This window comes from Bos mutus, chromosome 5 (genome assembly GCF_027580195.1).
Source record: "Bos mutus isolate GX-2022 chromosome 5, NWIPB_WYAK_1.1, whole genome shotgun sequence".
NCBI lineage: Eukaryota > Metazoa > Chordata > Mammalia > Artiodactyla > Bovidae > Bos > Bos mutus.
This window is the reverse complement of record NC_091621.1, coordinates 23,274,836-23,295,472: the sequence shown is the minus strand read 5'-3', so window position 1 is coordinate 23,295,472 and position 20,637 is coordinate 23,274,836. Positions and strand designations below refer to the sequence as shown.

Here is a 20,637-nt window from a genome sequence, read left to right as displayed (position 1 = left end):
TGAAATGACACTTAAGTCAGTCATGTGTTTTAAAACTCGGATGCTGCATCCTCTTAAATAAAACAGTGTCAATATCACAGCTTTAAAAAAAAGGCAAATTACGTACTCATAATTACAGATGAACTAAATACTAAATAAAAAACTTGTGAGCATTTTGTGAATTTCAAAACCTTCTATGATCTACAACTGAGCTGCTTAGAGGAAAGCATGGGCATTCTCTGTGAACCAGTTTTGAACTTAAAATCCCCTCACCCTCCTTTTTCTTGGGACCTGATTTCTCCTAGGACAGGTAACTGTGTGTCATTTGTTCTTGACAGTCAGTAAGTCATAGCACACAAGAAATGTTTTAAAATAGCCTTCACTGAAGTTAATGCTGTAACAAAGGAGACCATGATGTTTACTGAAATCATTTACTTGGAAATAAGAGAAGGCAATCTCAGTAAATTCATTCCAGGTGGAATATAGCCTGTTAATTAAAAATTAGTCAGACTGGGACTTCCCTGGTGATCCAGTGGTTAAGAATACCCCTGCCAATGCAGGGCACATGGGTTCAATCCCTGGTTGAGGAAGATCCCACTTGCCCACGGGGCTACTAAGCCCGTGCGCCACAACTTTGGAGCCGGTGCTCTAGAGCCTGAGTGCCACGTCTACTGAGACCGCCTCACGCAACTACTGGCCTTCGTGCCCTAGAGCTTGTGCTTCACAACGAGAAGCCCACACACCGCATCTAAAGGAAGCCGGAGCGCAGCAACGAAGGCCCAGTGCAACCATAAAAAAAAAGTACTGTATTTCTATGTACTAGCAATAAAAAAAAAATTCTAAAAAAAAAAATTAGACTATTGGCAAGATCCACCTGTGCCAAGGTAGAAATGACTCCTCCCAGTGCTGCCAACCGGAGAAGGCAATGGCACCCTACCCCAGTACTCTTTGTCTGGAAAATCCCATGGACGGAGGAGCCCGGTGGGCTGCCGTCTATGGGGTCACAGAGTCGGACACGACTGAAGTGACTTAGCAGCAGCAGTGCTACCAACTGATAGAGGAAAAACTGCCATCTGTCAATGGAGCAGGCAGATCCTTTCCCAAAATGAACTTGCTCATGATCCAGAAAAGCAGCTCCACTGACAACCGCCCCTGCCAACCTGATGATGCTTGGGTCAACCTGAGCTGGGCTCCATGGTCATCCTCTCAGACATCACTCTGTAGGCATGCTACTGGGGTTGCTGAAGATGCCAGGACTTCAAAGATAAGAGAATTATATACTGAAGTTCTCCAAGCACCACATAATTTAAGAAAGTAAGTATGTGATTACTATGGTAACCTTGACATAATTCCATCACACATTCATCAGGACCTCTCCTGGAGTAAAAGGCAGCAAAGGACTAAGTGAAGAGCGTAAAGGCCTCATTCACGTCAGTACTGGATGGGCCCTGAGTCTGAGGGCCGCTCAAGCACTGGCCCAGGCAAATAAACTAATGCTTTCTCTGAAAAATGAGCATACAGCCAATAAATCATGGGATGTATGTTTTAAAAATAGTCTGAGCACCTGCCATGAAGAAAAACACTATGCTATATATATATAGCACACAGTGAAAGATGAGTGTATTAGTAGCTCAGTCGTGTCTGACTCTTGGCAACCCCATGGACTATAGCTCACCAGGCTCCTCTGTCCATGGGATTCTCCAGGCAAGAATACTGGAGTGGGTAGCCATTCCCTTTTCCAGGGCATCTTCCTCACCCAGGAAATGACCTCGTGTTTCCTGCATTGCATCAACTCAATGGACATGAGTTTGAGCAAACTCCAGGACATACCGAATGACAGGGAAGCCTGGCGTGCTGCAGTCCAGGGAGTCCCAGAGCCGGACAGGACTGAGTGACTGAACAACTCTTGCACTGCCACAGATTCTTTACCATCTAGGCCACCAGGGAAGTCCCAGTGAAAGATATAGAAGTTTTAAAATATAGAAGGTTTAAAAATGGACAGCGTCTTTAAAGAAGTCACAAATTGGGTTCTATAAAGCAAAATAAAAATACACTATTCAGAAAGTTACATTATTCAAGAAATCATAAGATTACAATGTTTATTCTGCTTATTCCTCTAATTTATAGCTAAGATACCACCCTTCCTCATCTCTATTCAATAAGAAAAGGAAATTGCTGATATACTTAAAAACCTGCTAATCTTTTATCTAATCAACTAGGTTTTTGTAGCAATCTTCAAAACTACTGCCTTTGCACTTCCAATAATTCAAAGCAAGAATGTTTAGTAGTTTATACATAATAATCACATCTGAGCAGACAGGCCCATCTCTCTGGTCAGTTTTTGCCTGAGTGGCCCCACACGGCATGGCTTAGTTTCATTGAGTTAGACGAGGCTGTGGTCCGTGTGAGAAGGGGACGACAGAGAACGAGATGGTTGGATGGCATCACCGACTCAATGGACATGAGTTTGAGTGAACTCCGGGAGTTGGTGATGGACAGGGAGGCCTGGCATGCTGCGATTCATGGGGTTGCAAAGAGTTGGACACGACTGAGTGACTGAACTGAACTGAATCACATCTATGATTAAACATTAAATGGTACCTTAAAAATATCCCTCAATAAATGCATCCAAAGGCACCATGGTCATTATCATTTTTATTGCCTCCCCAATATCCTCGGCTTTCAATTAGGTAAGCTGCTGCCAAAGCTCCTGACATTTAGTTAGCAATTTAAAAAAATAAAATTGAAGGGGCATCAGAGAGAGGCACAGCCTGTCAAAAGACTGCTTTTTCTATTATTAGATTTCAGCATCTGAAATGCAATAACATATCCTTAGTAAGTTAGCTCTGTATATGGTTACAGAGCACTTTGCAGCGCCAACCTGAAATGTATTTCTATCAAATGCAGTCAAGCATATACAGCAAATACCTCTGGGACACTATTCTAAAAGCAGGTAAGAAATCAGTGTCAACAGCAGTAGAGGCAGAAGACCTAGCCACATAAACAATCTTACACGCCCAAGTCGTAGTTTGCTGAAGAGTATGACTAAAAGTAAACACCCAGCGCAGGGACTTTCCAATGCTCATAATACATTTGAAGCAGGCTTGTAAGAAGCTATACAAAACACCTACAACAGAAAATCTCTCTAGTGCAATTGCTTTTTTTTTTTTTTTTTCACTTGCAATTGCTTCTTTAAGATGCAGGAAAAGACGCCCAAAACTCCTCTCTAGTAAACATCTCCTGGGGTGCAAAGGCCATTTTTTTTTTTTTTAAATGTGAACTTTCCGAGGACAACTCATTAGTCAGTATTGATTAAATATTAGAATTTGATCTGTCAACGGCTAACTGAACTTACCAAGTGGGTCATGAGATAAAGATATACAGGAGGGGCTTCCTCGGCCTGGCCTTGAGGCCTGCCTCCTCTTCCGCTGGGAGAGGATCACATTTGCTTATCAAACTGGCAAAATAACAGCCGGGAGGGTGGGCCAGCTAACACAGTTAAGGTCCACAGGCTCAAAGAGCAGGTTGAGTCCAAGATGAAATCAAAGGTATATTTAAGGTCTATACTTGGGATCCCTCCATTCCTTCCAAAAAAACTGCAGAAGGGTTTTCTCTATGTAACGAGACAGGAATAAAAGGTCCCACTCTATCTTGTGTGGGTCAAAATGCCTGGATGTGGGGAGGTCTTATTTGAAAAGCAACAGTGGATTTCCCAGGTGGTCCAGTGGTTAAGACTTTGCCTTCCAATGTAGAGGGTGCAAGTTCGATCCCTGGTTGGGGAGCTAAGATCCCCCATGCTTCTAGACCAAAAAAACAAAATACAAAACAGAAGCCATCTTGTAACAAATCCAATAAAGATCTTTAAAATGATCCACGGCCAAAAAAGAAAAAAAAAATCTTAGAAAAGAAAAGCAACAGCGACAATAAGGAAGAGTTCAAAGAAGATCATAACAAAGGCTCTGAAAACGATACGAGGGTACACTGGGGGTGTTTCATCTGGGGAAAAGGAAAACTGGGTAAACGTGAAAACTGCCTTTAAAACCATAAAGAGTATCACATGGACACAGCACCAGCCCTGCGCTCCCTGCAAGGGAGGCCCACCCTGGGAAAGCTATACAAGGAGACACTTTGGCTCACTCCACTGAAAAGCTTTTCTGATCCTCGAAATTGTCCAAAAACGGCAGCCTGGGAAGTTGGCAAGCTCTTGGCTCTGGAAATCTTTGAGCAGGAACAGTGTGCCCACTTTGGAAACAAGTCCTTTTTGGAGATGTTTAATGTTGCTCCCCTGACCATCAAAACAGGAAACTGTCGTCTGACTCTCCTCCCCTGAGATGTGAGTGGGTCCTAGAAGCATCCCCATTTTCCTCACTGACACTAAACTGCAGAATGGGGAGGGAAAAGGCATTAGAATAAGCAGATGCTTAAAATCCATCCCAGAATCCATCCAATCAGAAGCTCCAAGGTTGGTCCAGGCCTGTGTATCTTGAAGAGTTTTTATAAGTAATTCTGGTTAACTCCACTCCTCTAGGGAGGGACTTCCCAGGTGGTGCTATGCTATGCTATGCTATGCTAAGTCACTTCAGTCGTGTCCGACTCTGTGCGACCCCATAGATGGCAGCCCACCAGGCTCCCCTGTCCCTGGGATTCTCCAGGCAAGAACACTGGAGTGGGTTGCCATTTCCTTCTCCAATGCATGAAAGTGAAAAGTGAGAGTGAAGTCGCTCAGTCGTGTCTGACTCTTAGCGACCTCATGGACTGCAGCCCACCAGGCTCCTCCATCCATGGGATTTTCCAGGCAAGAGTACTGGAGTGGGGTGCCATTGCTAGTGATAAAGAACCCACCTGCCAATGCAGGAGACATAAGAGATGCTGGTTGGATCCCTGGGCAGGAACATCCCCTGGAGGAGGACATGACAGCCCACTCCAATATTCTTACTTGGAGAATCCCATGGACAGAGGAGCCTGGCAGGTTACAGTCTATAGGGTCTCAAAGAGTCAGACACAACTGAAGACACTAGGGAGCTAGCCAGAGGCCTCCATCCACTCGCACAGCTCCTATAACCAGTTCGTGTCCATTTCCTCCAGCCCAGGCCTCCCTGCTGACCTTCCATCCCACATGGCCAACATCCTATTGCAAACTTTCCAGAGGCTTCTCCACCTCCACCTGCTGCCACAGTGCTGCCCAGTTCATTTTCCCAAAGCAGGAAACACCTCGAAAAGCTTCACAGCCAGACATTCAAGAGCCTCCTTGACCTGATCAGGATCTGGTGGGGCCATGACTCACCAAGCATATGCCTGACACATACCTCATGCCCCACCAAACACGAGTATCTGCAACTTGGAGGCGGGAGAGCACAGATTCCATCCCATCGTCCCTGGCCCAGACTCTAGTGCCCACAAGTCCAAAGTCCAGTCATTTCAAAGCACAGGGCAGGTATCTCCTGCACAAAGCCTGCACCTCGACAGCCACAGCTCTTCATCCATGTCATGCGCTTTCTAGCTCACACCAGCCATATGCTTCTCTCATCGCGAGGACCACATACAGCACTGCGGAAGACTGACTGGACCCGATTCCCATTCACTGTGTTCTGTATACTCCTCAGAGGGCCGAAAAACAATCTTGGGGAAAAACAAATATGGGCTTCATTCACCTTTTGCCAGTATGGGGATGAGGAGGGGAAAGTTCAATTAAAAAAAAATTGAATTAGTAAATCATAACTATGTAGAGATCTATCACTTACTTAATGATTAAAAACTAGTAATGATAAGGAGGGAGCCTAATTTTGCTCTTTGTCAGCTAGACAGACTTGAAATTTCAGCTTCTTACTACTGGATAAACCTGGGTAAACTCCTTAACCTCTCAGGGCTTTAGTTTCCTCATCTGTAAAATGGGAATAATAACAGGAACTATACCTCACTGGGTTGTGATAAAGGATAAAGAAGCTAGGGAATATAAATCACTCAGCACGGGGCCTGGCCTAGAGGAGGCCCTCAATGAAAGCTGTAATAAGTGTTATTAGATCAACAAAATGTACTTAGACATTGTTTTTCCTGGGTCTCTCGCTCCATTTCAACAGAAGAAATATGTGCCAGAGAAGGGAAAAGCACACTGATTCCTTCTGAAGTATAAGGTTTCTTATAGACATTTTCGGAGATTTTTAAAAAATATTTCAACATGAAAACCAGAGAGGAAATGATGAGTCTCTTATCCTGAAAAAATATAAGCATAATTGGGCTAGAATTTTGACAAAGTTGGTTTAAATAAAAAGTGGATGGGTGGGGTCCAACCAACTATTTTTCAGTTGCCACTGAAATAACCACTATGTCTGAAAAAGCTGCTGAGCAAAATTTTATGGCTGATTGTATATTGTTCATTTATCTTCATCCTATCCAAGCTGCAGCAATCAACAACATTCTCCCAAGCTCCCTACTTAAAGATGCAGCAAAAATTCAAATGTCTTAAAAAAAAAAAAAAAAACTGTTGGCAAGGAAATGCAGCAAAGGGAATTCCCATATGTTGCTGGTGGGCATGTACATTGGTCTGATCACATTGGAGCACATCTACTAAAGCCAAACACTAACCCCACGATGTAGGAGTTCCACTACTAGGTAAACACCCAAAAGAAATGAGGATATATGTCCATCAAAAGATATGCGCTACAATAATGTTCATCAAAGAAGCTGAAAACACAATCCCAATGTTCATCAGGAAAACAGGTACCCTATGGCATGTTCATACAATGGAATAACACACAGCAATAACGAATCGCTGACACACGCAACAACACGGATCAATGACATGATACTGTATTGAGCAGAAGGCTGCATAGTGACTGCGTGGTTTCATTCATATGAAGCTGAAGAGGCAAAGTTAATTTACAGTGATAAAAGTCAGAACAGTGGCTTTAGGCAAGGGGTAAGGAGCTTACTGACCGGCAATGGACACAAAGGAATCTCCTGGGGTGGCAGAATGTGCTGTATTGATTTAGGTGATGGTGGTGGGGAGAGAAAGGGGCAGAGAGAGTGCTACTTGCTAAACTGTACCATTACAACTTTATGCCAGCTATATCTCCAGTTTTAACATTTAGCTATCTACACAAGTACAGATGAAGCTTCTGTGTCTGAAGACACAATATACTCCATGCTTAATCTCAGGAATAAAATTTTTTTTTGATAGATGGCAGGAGAGAAGATTAGTAATAAAAAGTATTACTTTATAAAATAGAAAATATCCCAAATGTACATAAACACTTTCAAGATGAAAATATTTTTAAAGAAAGGATAAATCCTTCCCTAATGTACTCCCTCCTATAAGTAAAGATGATAACCATACCAGTCTTAGGATTACATACAGGGTGATGATGGTTAACTGATACAATTAAGCACCCAATACCATGCCTTTTCTTACTAATTCACTCAGTACATGCTCATTAATACAGTACACAGTATTCATCACTTAATAATTATTTGCCTAAATTATTTGTACATTACTGTCACTCCTTTTTGGCCCAACCCACAAAAATTCTCAACCCAGTGAGTGTTCAATATTTGTTGAATAAACTCACAGAAGCTCTCTCAAAGCATGCAAACCATCAATAATTCCACCTGAATCCATAAGAAAATACCCAAGTTGTGTGGGCCTTGCTTCTCATTCCAGCATCTACACAAGCCTCCAGGGGTTCCGAGGTACGCCAGAAAGTCAAAACAAATATGGCACATATGCCAGAGGCAACGTGACTTAAAATGGAAAAGAAAATGTATTGATGTTTAAACAGGTATTAAGGGACTTCCCTGGCAGTCCAGTGGTTAGAACTTCGTGCTTCCACTGCAGAGGGCATGGGTTCCATGTCCGCTCAGGGAATTAGGATCCGCAAGCTCCCAGTGCAGCCACATAAAGAAATAAAAATGTATTTTAAAAAATAATAAACAGGTATTACAAAAACTACATTTGCTAAAATAAAACATGACCCCGCTGAGAAACGTTTCTGTTTCACTCTCTTTATCTTTAGTAACGGCTTTAACAACGTGGGCACAGGGAACAGAGACTATTCTTCGCTCTCTTTGTTGTTTTTGCTGCTCAGTTGCAATGTCTGACTCTTTAGGATCCCATGGACTGCACATCAGGCTCCTCTGTCCTTCACTATCTCGAAGCGTTTGCTCAACTGAGTCGGTGATGCTATCTAACCATCTCATCCTCTGCTGCCCCCTTCTCCTTTTGCCTCCCAGCATGAGGGTCTTTTTCTCCAAAGAGTTGGCTCTTCTACCTTACTCTAATCAAAGTACACCTGGCCTTTTATGCAATTTCAACTGATGTCAGTTTCCGCTATTTCCTTGAATTATAAACACCACTCCATCTCGCTTACAAACTCTGCAGACCAAAATATTTATTTCCAGCAATGTCCACATGCAAAATCAAAAGAACAGGAAACTATAGTTAAGAAAAACAAAATACCACAATAAGATTAACAAACTATACACAATCTTAAGTATACCCTTAAGGAAGTTGGCCTTTGTATGAAAATGTGTTTTTGACACAACTGTAGGCACGCCACAATGAACCTTAACTTTATTTAAACAATTACTCAATGAAGGGGGAACAAATGAAACTCTGAGATCAAGTGAAAAATAAAATTGTCCTTTTTAGATTAACTTGCCAGTAACCTCTGGGTATTTTTATCCAAAGACTCTGGAATAAAATTTGCATGCAATTTTTTTTTCCTATTACAAAAGAAAAACACGGTAATTACAGGAGGCAAAAAAAAGGACAGAAGCAAAATGAGACTTTTCCTATCACCCAGAGGAGATAAGAGTCTGCCAGTGAAAATCTTTTCCATTTTAAAAAATTCCGTGAGTATCTGGGTATTGAATACTTTAACAATAGCTAATGTTTGTTGGTCAAAGCATACGAAGTTATAGTTATGCAGGATGAGTAAGTCTAGAGAGCTAATGTACAGCATGACTACAGTTAATAATATTGTCCTGAAAACAGGAAATCTGCTAAGAATAGATTTCAGGTCCTGTCATATCACACATCAAAAAAATGGTATCTATGTGAGGAAACGATGTTAATTAGCTTAACTGAGTAACCATTTCATTATGCATATGCAATCATTATAGTGTATGCCTTATATAGATATAGATATAGATATACATCTTTGTTTTTAAAACAAGAATATATATATACCCCTGGAAAAGGAAATGGCAACCCAGTCCAGTATTCTTGCCTGGAAAACACCACAAACAGAGGAACCTGGCAGGCTACAGTCTATGGGGGTGCAAAAGAGTTGGACATGACTTAGTGATTAAAAACAACAAATACCCATATACATGTACACACTCACACATTTTATTTTTATATGAAAATAAAATAGCTAATGTACTCTACTCATCTCACACGCTAGTAAAGTAATGCTCAAAATTCTCCAAGCCAGGCTTCAGCAATACGTGAACCGTGAATCTCCAGATGTTCAAGATGGTTTTAGAAAAGGCAGAGGAACCAGAGATCAAATTGCCAACATCCGTTGGATCACTGAAAAAGCAAGAGAGTTCCAGAAAAACATTTATTTTTGCTTTATTGACTATGCCAAAGCCTTTGACTGTGTGGATCACAATAAACTGAGGAAAATTCTGAAAGAGATGGGAATACCAGACCTTGAAAAATCTGTATGCAGGTCAGGAAGCAACAGTTAGAACTGGACATGGAACAACAGACTGGTTCCAAATAGGAAAAGGAGTATGTCAAGGCTGTATATTGTCACCCTGCTTATTTAACTTCTATGCAGAGTACATCATGAGAAACGCTGGGCTGGAAGAAGCACAAGCTGGAATCAAGATTGCCGGAGAAATATCAATAACCTCAGATATGCAGATGACACCACCCTTATGACAGAAAGTGAAGAGGAACTAAAAAGCCTCTTGATGAAAGTGAAAGAGGAGAGTGAAAAAGTTGGCTTAAAGCTCAACATTCAGAAAACGAAGATCATGGCATCTGGTTTCATCACTTCATGGCAAATAGATGGGGAAACACTGGAAACAGTGGCTGACTTTATTTTGGGGGGCTCCAAAATAACTGCAGATGGTGACTGCAGCCATGAAATTAAAAGACGCTTACTCCTTGAAAGGAAAGTTATGACCAACCTAGACAGCATATTAAAAGCAGAGACGTTACTTTGCCAACAAAGGTCCATCTAGTCAAGGCTATGGTTTTTCCAGTAGTCATGTATGGATGTGAGAGTTGAACTGTGAAGAAAGCTGAGCGCCGAAGAATTGATGCTTTTGAACTGTGGTGTTGGAGAAGACTCTTGAGAGTCCCTTGGACTGCAAGGAGATCCAACCAGTCCATTCTAAAGGAGATCAGCCCTGGGTGTTCTTTGGAAGGACTGATGCTGAAGCTGAAACTCCAATACTTTGGCCACCTCATTCGAAGAGTTGACTCATTGGAAAAGACTCTGATGCTGGGAAGGATTGAGGGCAGGAGGAGAAGGGGACGACAGAGGATGAGATGGCTGGATGGCATCAGATGGACATGAGTCTGAGTGAACTCCGGGAGTTGGTGATGGACAGGGAGGCGTGGCGTGCTGCAATTCATGGGGTCGCAAAGAGTTGGACACGACTGAGCAACTGAACTTAACTGAATTGAGTATTTACTATGAACCAGTCTAGGGGGCTTCCCTGCTGGGTCAGATGGTAAACAATCTGCCTGCAGTGCAGGAGACCTGGGTTCGATCCTTGGATCAAGAAGATCCTCTGGAGAAAGGAATGGCTACCCACTCCAGTATTCTTGCCTGGAGAATCCCATGGAGGAGCCTGGCAGACTACAGTCCATGGAGTCGCACGCAGAGAGTCAAACATGACGACTTTCACTTCACTTGACTTCAGGCAGTCTACTCTTTTAACTTCTTTGATATCCAAAATAACCCAAAGAAAGCTGTTAACTGTTACAATGATGAATTTCATTAACTACATGACAATATGAATGCACTAATCACTTAAATGTATGCCTGAAGGGAATTAAAATGGTAAATTTTATGCTATGTATATTTTACAATTCAAAAAATAAAAAAAAGAAGCTTGCCCAAGGTCACACAGCTCTAAGTAACAACACTAAAATTAGAATTTATACAGTCTAGATCCAGAACCTGAACTTTTAATCACTATACAAATGATTTTAAATAGTTGAATGTTAATATAGCTGAGAGGTTTGGTGTTGGGCCTTTACGTTGTGTCCAAATTTTTCACTATTAAAAACAAGACTGTGATGAGACTTCTTGTAAGAGATCTTTCCATAGGTTTGTTGTTGTTTTGTTTTTTTGGTTTTTTTTTTTTTTTAGGATAAACTTTAGTGTAAGTACTAGGTCAGAGGATAAAGCAAACAATTTAAATAACCAAGTCAGTTGATCAACTTACAAGGAAACCTCAAAAGGTAATTTGCAACAAATAATTATAATTAGATGGTTCCAAGTATAGGAATAAGAATCAGTATGTACTTCACATGACTAAAGAAATGCAGGTATTCAAGAACAGATGAACTTAAATACCCCTTGGAGTCAGTTACTTCTCAAATCCAGTAACAACAATTGCACAGAATCACAGGACCCCACATCCACAGGATTTCCCATTTGTTGTCAGCTTTGACCGTCACTCACTTGAAAGTTCCAAGTCCCAACCAGCAAGACAGTGGAGGAGAATATAAAAGGCTCTCAAAAGACTCAGATGAAATCAGTCGAAATTTACATTAAATCCATAAATACAAAGTTTACCCCTCATTTCTTCATCACAAAAATAACGGATCATCCATGCTGCTCAAAAGGTTGCTGTCAATAATGACACATCACAACTTGCAGCCAAGAGTCATGAGAAGTACCTCTCTTATTGATTCCTGCCAGAAGAAATAAATACTTGGAGAAACAACTAAACCATAACAGGAAAGTTTTAGGATCTCACTGAAAAGAGTTACCAAAAAGTTCTAAAAAATAAGACATGGAAGGACTTCTCTGGTGATCCAGTGGTTAAAACTCCGCACTTCCAATTCAGGGAAAGCAAGTTCGATCTCTGGTCGGGAAATTAAGATCCCACATGTTGTGTAGCGCAGCCAAAAATAAATATATTCTTTTTAAAAAAAGATGTGGAAGAAAACATGAAGGAAGTGATATTATCAGCCTAAAGCCAGTCCAACGGGTATCTTGTAAGCCACAAATTCCACGTAGGCAGCTTGAGCAGGAAGAAGATGATAAGAAAACAGAACCCTCTTTCACCCAAAGAGAGCACACTAGGTCATTTCATAGAGACTCTGTCATGACTTACGCCATTCTTCATAATTCAGGCACCTGCTCCCTTCTACCTGATCACCCTGAGAGATAACAAGGATTTAAAAAGAGATTTTCAGGACAGCATGGTGACACCAGTTAATACCGTATTGCATATCTGAAAGTTGCTAAGAGAATAAATCTTAACTTCTCATTGCAAGGGGAAAAAAAATTCTGTAACTATGTTTGGTGAAAAATGTTAACCAGACTACTGTGGTGGTCATTTTGTAATATATACAAATATTGAATCATGATGTTTGTACACTAAAACTAATATAATGTTGCATGTCAATTATGCCTCAATAGGATGCTTTTAATTTAAAGAGACTTTCAAGTAAACGTAAGAAAATGTAAACAACCACCAAAACACGTTATTTTCTATTCAAACGTCTCCCCTGTCCTGTCGAGTCACATTCACTCTAACTTCACGTGAGTATGTACTGGTAATCAAAGAAATAGAGTTGAAATTTTTCTCTTTTTTTAAAATAGATCCTAGGTGAAGATATGCAACCATGCATTATTCAACTAAATGGAACTTTACGTAAATCACCAATAAATTAATGCATCATAAATACTACCTATTCTGTACTCTTTTCCCCCAAACCACAAGTTTCAGAGGCTCATTATGATTATTTAAAAAAAAATCACTATACAAGTTAAAAAGAGGTAATGTTTTAATCCTCAAGCTTCCATTTCAAAGAAGGGACTAAGGAACGTATCCAAAGGACACAAAGATGCATTCCCTTCTCTATAACTAAGCAGGTCCACTCCTGAGATTACAAGCTACAGAAAATCTCATGCACATGAAACAAGACACGTAAAAATGTGTATTGCAATATCATTTGTATTAGAGAAAAATGGGAGGAAATCATAATTAAATGTCCATCAACAGGGAAATGGATACACTATGGTGTGTCGAGCAGTTAAAAAGAATGAACTAGAGCCGAAAAAATTCTCAAAAGCAAGGCAGAACAATAGAAGTGAGCGCCGGACAAAAAGACGCACTAGGACACCACTGCTACCATCTTTAAAAACATGTGCAATAACACTATTGATGATGAGTATTTACACAGACACCCATGGAAAAAATACGGAATACATGGGTGGCAATAATTAAGAAAAAAAAAAACTGGAGAGAAAGGAAGGGAGAGAGAAAATGAGGCCAGAAGTGAGACCCAGACAGAGGCTTCAATTCTTATCTGCAGTGTCTTCTCTTTTGCGATGGATGGCAATTACAAAGGTATTCATACTCTTTTCATATAATTACTGTATTCAGAATTATTTTACAATAGTAAAAAGAAAAACACACTTTCCTAGCATTCTTACCTGCTTCAAGAAAGTCACATTTACTTTGACAATATAGCAATTAGAAAATAATTTCCTTTTGTATTATAACCCTGGATTCTCTGGCAGAAATATCTGATTTAACAATTATGGAAAAAGAGCAGGAAGAAACATCCCCATTTAAGACTGATTCCAATTGATAGAATCTGCAATGTTCCTAGACAGTACTCACTACACCTACCCCCAGAGATAACCGCTATTAGAGGCACATGGGGTATTTCTGAAAATAAGTCTATAAAATTCATGTTTTGGAGACAATCTAAACCTTTTCAAAACACACACCATTGCTTTTTCTTCAGACAAATAAAAGACACACCCACTCCATCACTGCTGCTGCTGCTGCTGCTAAGTCACTTCAGTCGTGTCCGACTCTGTGCGACCCCACAGACGGTAGCCCACCAGGCTCCCCCGTCCCTGGGATTCTCCAGGCAACAACTGGAGTGGGTTGCCATTTCCTTCTCCAATGCATGAAAGTGAAAAGGGAAAGTGAAGTCGCTCAGTCGTGTCCAACTCTTTGCAACCCCAAGGACTGCAGCCCACCAGGCTCCTCCGTCCATGGGATTTTCCAGGCAAGAGTACTGCTTGAGCTTTTATCTTTCCGACACCCAAATCCAAATAAACTTCAGGAGGTATTCCTAATTAGGTCTGCCCTTTTCTCTGTTCTGCCTCCTGGCACCCCCATACTTATCAAGAGTTTCACAAATGAATAGATCAGGGGTAGTATTATAACATGTTTATTTTAAATGTCTCCTCAATGTATCTGGGCTTCCCAAGTGGCTCAATGGGTAAAGAATCCTCCTGCCAAGCAGGAGATGAGAGTTTGATCCCTGGATCAGGAAGATCCCCTGGAGGAGGGCATGGCAATCCACTCCAATATTCTTGCCTGGAGAATCCCACGGACAGAGGAGCCTGGCATGCCACAGTCCATAGGGCTGCAAAGAGTCAGACACAACTGAAGTAACTGAGCATACACAGAATGTATTTATTTTAATCCTCTCTCCTTGCTGTTACTGTTCACAAATTGCATCCTATTACGTAGATCTCTCCATGCAACCCCAGAGCTCCTTACAGGGAGGGAGCAGGACTCTTTCATAATGACCCAGTTACATACAGTACTAAGCTCTGAGCATGGTCTGTTCTCAGTAATCCTTACTGCAAACATCGGAGGGATCTCAGTGTGCCAATAAGGGCGAGTGGCTGACTTTAACACTTGGAACTCACCCAAGATACCCTTTAAATTTTCTTTCTGATCTGAGAGGAAAACAAACACGCAGCAATATACAGCTAGCCTCTTGAGGGCCTTGGTCTCCCACTTCTTGAAACAAATTTCCAAAGTCTGCTAATTACAGACTGCTCTCTAAATTACAATAAACCATGCAGAAATTCCCAACTTCTCTGGAGTTGCAAGAGACAATCATATAATCACTGTAACTTCCACCCATGTGGTACAAGCATATTTTTTTAGCTGATAATGAGTACAACTGGGATGAAAATAAGAATGCTATAAATTCAAACAGCGTCTGCTGAATGTCCACAGTAAATGTGCAACAGACGTGAAACTATATTTTTAGGAATTTCACGGTAAACAATGTAAAAGGAGACACCGCCTATTTTCACAATCTGGGTCCCTCCCTCCCTCCCTCTAGCATCACCTTCCACTACTTGACTTCAAACTAGTCAGGCTTAATTCAACCTTAACCTTATGGTTTCTCCTCTCACTGTTCCCCAACCCCCAGCCCAAGCTCCACACACTCCTCCCCTGACTTTGCACATGTGACAGAGGCACCCTAACTAACTTCCCCTACTCTCTTCACCACTTTTTCTTTTTTTTTTAACTATTTATTTTTCCTGTTCTTCTTAGTCTCTCTTGGTCCCCACCATGCAGCACCTTAGTCCCCCAAGCAGGGATGGAACTCACGCTCTCTGGGGTGGAAGCCCAGAGTCTTAAACACTGGACCGCCAGGGAAGTCACCACTTTCTTGAGGTGTGGGTTATCACAGCAGACTGCCCAGTTTCTATTCCTGGTTCCTCTACTCACCAGTTACCAGTGAACCTCTCCATGCCTCTCATGTACAAAGAGAATGACCATGCCTACTTCACTGGGTTAGTGTGAGGATGAACTGAAGCAATCAAGGTAAAATGCACTGTAATTGGGCCATGAACATGAGCCACCATGGTTATCAATGGTCAGCAGCCACATGGTCTCTGAAAGGAAAACTTTCTGTACTCTGCTGTACTGCTCACAACACTGCACTTCTGACTCCCGCTACGTGGGGGTTTCCGCCTGAGTATCCCACACTAACTCCATTCTCGCATTGAGAATTCTGGGTAAGCAGATCCCCTGGCTACAGAGGTCATGCCCACACAGCTTCCTTCCCACTCTGGATGTCAATGGCAAGTCCAGGTTGTCACCTGTGCTCCTACCCAACCAGTTGTAAATCGAGGGTTTTCACAATCCCTTATTGGGATTTGATAATTTGCTAGAATGGCTCACACAACTCCCAAAAGCACTTTACTTACTATTCCCTGTTTATGACAAAGGACACAGCTCAGGAACAGGCAAGTGGAAAGAAAGGCATAGGACTGGGTACATGGGAAGAGGTTCAAACTGACCATGGCTCTCCATGGGTGCCATCCTCCCAGAACCTGTCCTTGTTGACCAGCCAGGGGGCTCTACAAACCCTTGCACATAAGTTTTTATGAAGGCTTTATTACATAGGCATGATTGATTAACTCACTGGCCACTGGTGATTGAACCCAATCTCCAGCCACTCTCCCTATCCTAAACCTCTAATCCCGTGCTTGGTTCCCCTGGCAACAAGCCCCTCAAACCTTAGGGGCTTCTCAGACTTCACCTCCTTAACAGAAACTCTAGTTAGTTGAAAGCAGCTTTGTTGTTGTTCAGTCTGATCTGTGACTCCATGGACTGCCGCACACCAGGCTCCCCTGTTCTTCACCATCTCCTGGAGCTTGCTCAAACTCATGTCCACTGAGTCGGTGATGCCATCCAACCATCTCATCCTCTGTTGTCCCCTCTTCCTCCTGCCCTCAATCTTTCCCAGAATCTGGGTCTCTTCGCCTCAAGTGGCCAAAGTATTGGAGCTTCAGAACTGACGAGTTTCAGCATCAGTTCTTCCAATGAATATTCAGGGTTGATTTCCTTTAGGATTGGCTGATTTGATCCCCTTGCTTATTATTATTATGAATAATAAAAGACATTCCTTTCATTTTCATCACTCTTAACACTTAGGACATTCCAAGGGCTTTTAGAATTTTTGCACCAAATACATATTTCTTTTTACGTCACAAAATCACAACAGCTCTTTATGATTTTCCACTGGACTGTGCTGTTGAGGGAAGGAATACTGACTTATTCCTCTCTGAGTCCATCCTCAGAGCCAAGCATAGCTCTGGGTGTAAGGCAGGCACTCAATACATGTTTGTTGATACCATTAAAGCAGACAGATTCAACTCGCTTCTGAAGCATTAAGTCAAAAGGGAAGCAGTAGAGATAATTCGACAGAGAGCAGCTGGGGTTGGGAAGAATAACCACTCACATCCTTCCACAAATTCTAGAACGCCCACCACACTGCTGGACATTCCAGAGATTTAAAGAACCTACTTCTGTGTAATTAACATTTCCACAGAACAGCAATATTACCGGCTTATAGGTTTTCCAAAGGAAAGCAGGAAAACATAGATTTTCTGTGAGACCATCCCAAGGCAAGGCTCTACAAGTCAGTATTTAGCTAAACATAAATTGCAATCAGCCTATTTCCTGAAAAGAAGTATAAACCACTTTAGTTCTCTTTAAATCCATCCCTGGACATTGTGTTAGATCATCTCTCCACCGTTGCCAAACCCAGGGAATAAAATGCATTGATACCACACTTAACCCAGTATATTTCACCTTCAAAGACTTTTCAAAAATACAACCAGCTAGCTAGTCCCCATCAGTCTTCTAATGTCTGTCTCATCAAAAAGAAAAAACAAAAGGATTGAAGGAAAAGATTTTAACAGGAGAAGAAAAAACTATCAAGATAACAGCATTTCTAGTGAAACATTTCTTAACATCTTGTCATGTTAATTTTGAGGTATTTGGGGGGGCAGGTCCACATTCCAGTCATCAAAGGCCTTATTCTAAGAAAGATAAAAATATACTGCGGTGGTCTGAGAAGTTTACATTTACAGCTCCACATCAAGATTTATTTTTCTCTTGTTCCTTCAAATAAATCTTAACCGGCTCTAACTCAAGGATGATGATTTCATGCTGCCAAGTCTTTGCCTCTTGCCTTGACCTCCCGCCTGAGCTCCAGAGCCCTGGTCCTGGTTGTCAGCTAGATGCTCCATAGATGTTTTGTAAATGTGCCTAAAACTGCACTGTCCCCCCTCCTCACTAGACCGGTGCTGTTTCCACAACAATGCTGTCATGCTCTCAGGCACTTTCCACACCTCCTTCTCCCTTTTCCTCCTCCCCTTCCTCTCCCTCCCGCACCTGATCAGGCAGGTGCCAATCTACTCACTCAACTTCTGGAATTCTCCTCTCTCCCACCACACCTGTCCTATTTCTAGCCCTAATGATGTTCACCCAGGCTATGACAATAGCCTACCAGGGCACGGCCCTGCCTCTCAACTCTGCCATAAACTGCTATTGGTCTCAAAGTCATAGACCGTATTATTCCTCCCTAAATGGCACCTCCTTACCCAGAAAACAAAGTCCAAAGTCTTCAGTCTGGCAAGCAAACTAGTTCAGAGCCAGTCACCCTTCCTCTTTCAGGCGTGGCTCTCACCACACCGGCAGCTGCCACGCCCACACACCAGCCAGCTGTCCAGGTATACCAGCACTCCCTCTTCCTGCCTCTGAGGATTTCTGCCCATGCCTGCCCCCCATCTGTGCAAACCTCCCTCTTCCATCCAAATCCATCTGCCACCAACTCAAGTTCCTAGTCATCTCCTGTTGTATCTGTTGTATCATGTGCGTATTTCCAGACTTCACTGCCCCCGACCCCGTTCTCCAGGAAGCCGTCTTTCTAAGCAGTCCCTTCCACTTCCGGTCCAAATACAGTCCTTTCCACTGGGCAGACAGACATCCCCTACAACGATCCCCTTATCCTCACTGCTCGTGTATTCTTCCTACTGGTCTCCGAGACCTCCTACTGGCTCCGCTCCAGTCCTTCGTTGCTTTTCTGCAGTCCTTGTCCTACTGACCAAGCTCTTGCTCTTTTTATTTTTTCTTTTTAAAGTCGTTCTTTTTTAAAATTTTAGTTGATATATAATATTACACAAATTAAAGGCATACAATACAGTGATTCACAATTTTTAAAAGTTATACTCCATATTTAAAGATATACTGGCTATTTCCATGTTGTACAATATATCCTTGTAGCTTAGAATCCGACACGACTGAGCGACTTCACTTTCACTTTTCACTTTCATGCATTGGAGAAGGAAATGGCAACCCACTCCAGTGTTCTTGCCTGGAGAATCCCAGGGACGGGAGCCTGGTGGGCTGCCGTCTATGGGGTCGCACAGAGTCGGACACGACTGAAGCGACTTAGCAGCAGCAGCAGCAGCTTATTTTATGCCTGGTATTTTGTACTTCTTACTCTTCTACCCCTATACTGCCCTCTCCCCACTGGTAACCAGTAACTCGTTCTCTATATCTTGAGTCAGCTTCTTTTTTGTTATATTCACTAGTTTGTTATACTTTTAAGATTACTGATATAAGTGATTACATACAGTATTTGTCTTTCTCTGACTTATATCGCTTAGCATGATGTGCTCCAAGTCCATCCATGTTACTGCAAATGGCATTATTTCATTTATTTTGTATCTGAGTAGTATTTCATCTTATATATGTACCACTCTTCTTTCTCCATTCATCTGTTGATGGACGCTTAGGTTATTTCCACATCGTGGCTATTGAAAACAGTGCTGCTATGAACAGAGGGGTACGTGTATCTTTTCAAATTACTCTTTTTATTTTTTCAGATATATATCCAGGAGTAGACTTTCTGGGTCATATGGTAGTTCTATTTTTAAGTTTTTGAGGAACCCCCACACTGTTCTCCACAGCAGCTACACCAATTTACATTCCCACCAACGATGTAGTAGGGTTCTCTTTTCCCCATATCCTCGCCAACATTTACTATTTTGTGTTCTTTTTGATGAGTCCTTCTGACAGGTGTGAGGTGATAGCTCACAGTGGTTTTGATCTGTATTTCCCTGATGATGAGCAATGCCAAGCTCCTGTTCTTGAGGCAGGACCCTACCTTGGCTCCCAGGACACCCACTCTCTCTGGGTTCTCTTCCCTCCCTTCCAGCCACTCCTTGATCCATTTCCATGAACACACTCTGCTTCGACTGCCCCTTAAACCCTGGAACCCTCCATCCTTCTGGCTGAAGACCCCATGAGCACGCTAAGTTGCTTCAGTTGTGTCTGACTCTTTGCAACCCCATGGACTGTAGCCCACTAGGCTCCTCTATCCATGGGATTCTCCAGGCAAGAATACTGGAGAGGGTTACCATTCCCTTTTCCAGGGGATCTTGCCAACCCAAGGATCAAAACAGGTCTCCTGCATTGCGGGCAGATTCTTTACTGTCTGAGGCACCAGGGAAGAATGGAGTCAATATATTATCTGAACTTACCCTTATCAGATCCCAAATCTGATCTTTCTGCTATATTCCCTTTCTTGGTCAGTGACAGCATCATCTTCCGGTCACCCAAGCCAGAAACTCACGAATTCCTCCCTGATTCCCTTCTGTCACTGCCCCAACACTTTCAACATGACCAAATCCTCCCAAATCAGCAGTATCTCTAACCCCTCCTCCACTTTATCACCACTCTCATCAACAGCCACTGGGGACTGGCTAGAACTGACTCCTGAGGCAGACACGACTGGATGTATCATGTTCTGACAGCCACAAAGAATGGTTTGGAGTTTCCAAGCAGCTTTTTCTTTTTTTCTTTTTATCTCTTTCTCGCAGCACCAGGTCTTAGTTGCGGCAC

At 42.2% G+C, this 20,637-nt stretch overlaps 1 protein-coding gene and 1 long non-coding RNA gene across 2 annotated transcripts in view; both read right to left on the bottom strand.

Moving 5' to 3' along the window:
* RASSF3 (Ras association domain family member 3) overlaps window positions 1-20,637 on the bottom strand; it is a 75,791-nt gene that overhangs the window by 37,649 nt on the left and 17,505 nt on the right. The window lies entirely within an intron of this gene.
* LOC138987910 (uncharacterized) overlaps window positions 1-20,637 on the bottom strand; it is a 39,406-nt gene that overhangs the window by 1,659 nt on the left and 17,110 nt on the right. The gene's annotated exons all lie outside the window — the stretch shown is intronic.